Here is a 7,165-nt window from a genome sequence, read left to right as displayed (position 1 = left end):
TCAGCGTTCAGGATACCCTTTAAGATAAGCTTTTGTTGATGTAATGGCAGGAGATATGGTTTCAGTAGGTACAAACAGCATGGTGGGCATCCTGGAAACAGGGCTGAAGGAATCATCTCATTGGTTGCCTATGCATTCCCTTTTACAGGGATATGTGCTCTGTGTCAAACTACTGGCACCTTCTTCAACATGTATTCTCCCTGTAAAACTTCCTGGTTTTTTCTTTCACCCCTTCTGATATTTGGTTGTTCTATAGTTCTTCCAAGATTGTACAAGAGAAGATAAATGCTGAAACAAAGACTACATAACCTGTCTTCAATCATGAAGAAGAAAGAACAAGAATAAGCTGTTTGGATGCCAGATTATTTAACAATAGACCAGAGTTTCCTTCTTTCCATGAGAAGAAAACCATGCCTGGTACTGAAAAGTAGTATAAAAAAAAGGTGATCATTTAGTGATCATTTGGAAACCTTGACTTGTTTAATGTCAGAGGCCATTGTTCTAAGTGCTTTGGTGGACTGGATGGAGAAAGAGATGAGTATGTATCTTTCAGTATCTCCCTTTTGACAGATTTTATAGGTCTCTTAATGCTGCTCTGTTTCATAGCATGTGACCTGAACTATCTCCAGCAAGTCCAAATATGAGGAAGATGAAACCACACACTTGTCTCCACATACCCTTATGCACAAAATAGCTAGAGATGAAGAATAGTGCAGCAAGTGTCCTACCATGAGTGTTTGTTTCTTTTTTCTTTTTTCCCCTGTTGAGGACTATTATTGCTTACCCAGTCAATGAATCAGATATTTTACTTTTATACTTGCCTCTAAATTAAATGTAGAAAAATTTATCAGAGTAGGGACTACTGCTACATGATAAGCTTGATTATTTTTTTAAACTCACAAAAATTTCCGTATAATTTTGAATATAGCATCTCTGAAATTGTATTTTAAGTCCCTCTTTTAGTTTAGTACACATTTTGCATACACCTAGATAGCTGCCTTGTTCTCCTTTCTCCTGCACACATTTTCCCTGCTGTTGCATTAGACTTTGTTTCTGCTGTTACTTTTTTTTTTTTTTTTTTTTTTATTAGCAGATAATCACTGACATTATCACTGAAAGAGAAGTATTATAAAATAACAGTAGTAATAGAGCAATAGAGATAAGGTCTAATTTATTCAAAAGTCTCAGGCCAGGTAATTGAAGTGTACAAATAAAATTTAAATTATTTGTGCATTTTGGACAATTAAACCACAAAGATAATTTGGCTTCTCTAATGATAACAGCAGGTTTATCAACAATGATCTGTTCTTTTTGTCATCAGGAAACAGGGAAACTATGTTGTTTGACAAATTTATTCTGGTGGTTTCCAGTTAGTAAAGACTATCATGTAATTTCCTTTAAATGAAGACTTAAGGTCAATTTACATAGTGTACAGATACTTCTCTTAGTTTACTGGTTAGAGTAAATATGAATATAAAGTTGATGTTAACATTGGTCAACAAAGATATTCTTGTTGTAGTTGGTAAATAAACAATTCCTGCATACAGAAGACTCCCTAGCTTTTGGAGGGATGAATTTCCTCAGCTTCTTCCCATTTCCATGTTAAATAGCATGCCTCAGCACTGTAAATCCAGCTGTTCTGCAGCTGCTTTGTCTACTAACTAGCTTTGATTCTTTACACATTGATCTTTTGCTTTTGCAGTTATGATGGTGCTTGCTAACTTCCTGACACTCTTTCCACCTCTGCTCCAGATCCTCTTCCCAGCTCCTGCCTTCTGAATAGGGGAATTATAGGGGATTTCTTGGGGACTAGTTCTTCAGCTCCACCTATGTGGTAACTTAAACATTCCTGTGTTTTCAATGACTGGATCTTGTACTATGACATCATGGGATATAAGATGGGTCTAACATATATACACACATACATGTTCATCTTAGCTGCTCTAACAAGAAACATAGGTTCCTTCTGAAAATATCTATGTATTCTACTGATCTGTCCAATTTCCCTCAACACCATTAATGGGAAATCAGGTGTAAAACAGGGTGGCCAGGGCATTAGCAGGGGTATTCTACGAGTTAGGGTGGGACTGTTTTACAAAATCTGAGCCAGTTTTCATATCTGAGAACAGATTTGTATACAGTCAACTCCCTGGGTGATCTGAACCCTCTCCACTCCCTTGTGCAGAAGGACGCATCTGAGAAATCAGAAGCTATCATAAATATTATTTTGGGCTGGTAACTAAGGTCAAGTCACAAAGTCCTTAATCTGTGAAAATTTTTAACCTCGGTGGGAATTTTGCCTGAAGTAGAACAGGTGGGCTTCATATAACTAAGCAATTGGTAAGCTATTTTGTGGTTGACTATATTATGTGAAATTTATTGTTTTCATTAGAATTAACTCCTGCTGAGAGTGCTGTGTTTTCATAGACCACCATGCTATTATATATAAGAAAAATTAAAACAGTATGCTCATTTAGCCTTCATAATTACATTCAAAACATGCAGTTGAAGGAATAAGGAAGGAAAATACATTAGTTCTTTGGAGACTTTAGGCAACAGTATATTCTTGGCAATTAAATTTGCACACAAGATTTTATACTGTTGCATTTAAGGAGGAAAAGAATTGGAAGGAAGAAAGGAAGGAAGAAAGGAAAAAAAGAAAGGGAAGAAGGAAAGGTAATTACATTTTCCCAAATGATCACTAAAACACAACATGGAACCACCAGGCAGCACAGAGGAAAGAAGGGGGTCATCAGGACATTAGTAAATCAGCCAATACCATCCTGCCCACAGCATGAGACCTCATAAACATTTTATTTTGTTATTTTGTATAGACATTAAGTAAAGATCATCTAGCAGAGTGACTCAGTGGAAAGCAAACTTTGCAGACCCTTGGAAGGACTCCTTGGGAAGCCTGGGACAGAAAGGGCACCAGTTGCTCTGCTTTTCTCTTTTTTTCACATGACTGAATGCAAGTCTGCCTGAGAAAAAACAATGTGAATGAAGTGGTTTCTAGGCTGCCAGCCATCTCAGCCTCAAGATCTGACCTTTTGGTCTTGACATAGCAGGTGACTGACATAAGCAAACACTGGTGCATTAAACACTAACATTAAAAAGGCATTGCCAGGCAGCCTAGCCTTGTGTAGGGACACAGTGTTACAAAAATGTTACATCTGCATTTCAGATGAGTCCTTTGTCCATTGTGTAGTTCAAACATAGCTGGAAAGGCTCCAGATGATTACAGCAGAGCACTGTTTCAGTTAACACGTTGGTGTGTGTTGAGTCATGATTTACAGTCTTTCTGGCTGTCAACAGATAATAACGAGGTGGTGGCTTAGCTTGTTCTGTTTGAAAGAGAAAGAAATTCCCCAAGCTGTGAAACTGCCTGCAAGCAAAACAACCTATACCAAAGAAAGATAAGTATGTATACAACAAAAACTGGGTGCCTTCCCATCTAGTGGCATCTTTCTGTCTTCTCTTTTGTAAGCTGATTTCTGTTGTGTTACTAATAAATTGCATTTTTTTTTTTGACAAACCATGATATTCATGATATTGTATGGTTAAAAATACTAACTCTAAGCTGCTTTTAGGACAAAAGTTCCATTTTATAAAGGTTCTCAGGGTTCATAAATTTAGGCATGATTCTTAAAGAAAACAATTTTCTGAAAAATAACACCTAAGTACAACCCAAGTCAAAATCTTTTTATTGAGGAAAAAATTTACAAATATACAGTACAGGGTAATCAAAATGCTTTCCTTCAGTTTCAGCCTTTTGATTTGTTACTATAGTGAAATAGAATGCAAAATGAGAAAAAAAAAATTTAAATCAGGAAAAAAATGTTTTAATTCCAGAAATGTTCAAATAAAAAGTTTTGTTAGGTAAAATGAGTAAAAAAATAAAATTCCTGAATGCAGCTCTTTATACTAATGTGACACATCTTTTTCAACTGTAAATAGAAGTGTGAGTCACCTGAACAGTGTATCTTTTTCTGACAGCTGCTAGTAGAAAACATTCTCCAGATATCTCAGCATATTTCTCTGAATCAACACTAGAAAATTTTTGAAAATAAGCTGGATTCAGAAACCCATGTGCAGCATTATGATAGGTAACAGTCATTCACATTCAAGAAAACTTCTGTAACAGCACCTGAAATAGCAGTTAAATTCTGTTTAGTTTCAGGTATAGTATGTTTCTGGCAACTTGGCAGCAGCTGGTCACTTTTTTAGTGAAGAAAGGACTACCAAGTGTTAACGTCACAGCTTAGGTGTCTGCATGCATGCTAATGATGATATTATGTGGCTATTATGATACCCATATTCAAAAATTAGCCTGAAAAAGGAGTACTTCCTTTGTCAGCTCCTCCTTGTTATGCCTTTAATCAACAGCAGTCACAGTAGGATCCTGAGGACTTCTTAAACTTGCAGGGCTTCTGCTGGAGCTGAACTTACTTGGATGCATAATTTCAAAATCAAAATAATTATTAAAGAACTATTTTTATCTGTCTTTTATAGAAAATCAGAAAAAGAGGGGGAAACTCAATTCTACCCCAATATTTTCCCAATCTGTGTCATCTTAACCTATGCCAGTGTAAAATAAGATAATTTAAATGAAGAAAATGCCATCCATAATAAGCTTTTCATTGTCCAGCTTTTAGGGTTCCGTCACAAGTTATCAGTGACGTGACCTACTCTCAGAATCTGAAACAATCAAATAGCTCAGGCAATGGCCTTCCCTGAAACTGAAAACACACAGATTGCACCATAACCAAACTGGTAACTCTTACTCTGACAAAAGAGACCTGCGCCATTTTAATTATTGTGTGGTGATACCAGCCTAGCTCAGGACAAAAAGAAATATTGACTATTTGACTATTTGGCATGACTTTGAAATGCTACCCCTTCATTTTTGAACATGTCTCAAGGTATATGTGAGGAGATCAAAATGTCTGCTGAACTCATTAGCCCTAAAGGGCATATTTTGAAGGACACGGAAGAGTGACATTTCAAAGGAAAGGCTGAAATAGTCTTTTTCCCTAAAACAATTATGTATGTAAAACCATGCAGGAAGTCTGTAGACTTATCCCTTAAAGTGTATTTGTGATGGCTCTTGCTTTTTATATAAGAATTACTTATGTTCATAAATCTATGAGAGGGACTTTTCATTATAATTTTGGTCAATAAGAAAAATTCTCTGTCTAAACAAGGTGAAGTTTTTGGCAGGCTGCCAGTCTCAACTCCCAGAACTACACTTTTTCCATATTTTTTCTGTTATTTATTCAATCACCATAGCTACATGCATTAAACATTTCACACCTGCAAGTGACAAAAAGCCAACTTTCTAATTTTTTGGCATCTGTATCTTCAGGAAAAACCTAGGCCAAAATCTGCTATTGACCCCAGTCTCTACATTATTTAAGTCAAGAGACCAGATGTTTATGCCACTAGTTAAATCCTGTTTTAAGATTTTTGAAGTTTCTTGATAGAGCAAACCACAAGTTAAAGAAACCAAATGTTTATGTGTGTGTTTATATATACATATGTGTGTGTGTTTATACACACACATATATATAAAGCAAATAATTTCATAGTATGTCAAGATATTTCTCTTTTTAATACCGCTGAATATTGTGACACTCGCTGCAGAAGTCCTCAGTGGCTAGCCAGGATGTTTATTGTATCACTTCAGGTGTTCAGGGCAGTAATATATAAATAATGATAGCTGACACTGTAGGACTTCCTTGCAGCTAATGAACCACAGATTGAGGTTTAACCATCATCTTAGTAACTGCTCACACATGAAGACTAAGGTCATCACACAGATTTTATTGAAAAATATTTCATGAGACTGTTATATATGATAAACATTTTATCTGTTGAACTATGACATATTTTCTTTCCATTCTGTCACAGTTATTTTCTACCCATTGTCCCTATTTTTTCCGTACATTTTTATAAAATACATATCAACATATGAACAAGAAAAGAGAAATTCAACAAAAAAATTAAGACAAGTTTGTAAAAAACTCTTAAAAATCTCTTCTAAACTTCAGAACTCTTTCTTCAAGCTGGAAACTTTGGAAAGCCTGGGAGTTATATTTGCTTCTTGTTGAACTACAAGATTCCTCTGGTTTTGTTCCCTTTTTTTTGTTTTGTTTTGGTTTTTTTTTTGTTTTAAAGGAAATATTTTACCAAACTTCCCACTGTTCAAAACTCTCCTAGACCAAGATTTTAGATTAGAGTACCCTAAAGAATTAGGAACACTAAAAAAGATCTTGCTTGAAATGCTGCTTGGTTTTAAGGCATCTGTTTTACTAACTGTATAACAGGATGAGGTAAAAAATGGACAAAAATATTTGATTCCCATCAGACTAGATTTCACAAAGCTAGATCTGGTATATTTACTATGTCTGACCACTTGGATGACCTTCTCCAAGCTGCCTAGAGAGTGTTTTTTAACAGTCTGTAAAATACATAGCATAAGGAAAGACAGAAAGGAGAGCCTCTAGGGGCTCAATCAAACCTGTTAACTGTAACTAATATTTTTCCCGAAGTGAAAAGATTTTCTTACTGCAAATAAGAGAGATTCTCTCGTTAGATAAGGGACTTGTAAACTCTGGGAAGAGGAACACACTGGCTCTGAATAAAGCTACTCTTTGTGAGAATACTTTCCAGCTAATACTCTTCAGTCTTAGCCTATTCAGGATGGTACCTCAGAGCACTTCACTGGAAAAATATCTCTGCAGAAGCATGAAAGGTGTAAAACAGTATGCAGACTTAGTGGGCAGTGCATTAATGCACTACCAGAACCACACTCATCGCTAAATCTTATTAAAATAAAAATTACTAGAAACTGTGGGTGATTGGAGAATGTGTCTAATGAGATTGCTTTGCTATTCATTGAAAATATTCTGTAACACCTAGTGGTCTAGCTCCTGACTGTTGGTCATTCTTGGTGTGCTTTACATGTTAGAAGAGAGCAGTTCTGAGGTTTGACTAATGAACTTTGTCTTGGGTGGGGAAGGTTATATTGGATCTTACATTGGAAGAAACTTTGAAAAAACTCATGGTCATGACTCTGGAGAAGATCCATGTCCTTTTATGTTTCCGCTAGTGTACAATATACTCTGTGCCAGTTGCTACTGCCGTAAGGTGATAATATGTTACC

This window comes from Phalacrocorax carbo, chromosome 1, assembly GCF_963921805.1.
Source record: "Phalacrocorax carbo chromosome 1, bPhaCar2.1, whole genome shotgun sequence".
NCBI lineage: Eukaryota > Metazoa > Chordata > Aves > Suliformes > Phalacrocoracidae > Phalacrocorax > Phalacrocorax carbo.
This window is presented reverse-complemented; position numbering follows the sequence as displayed.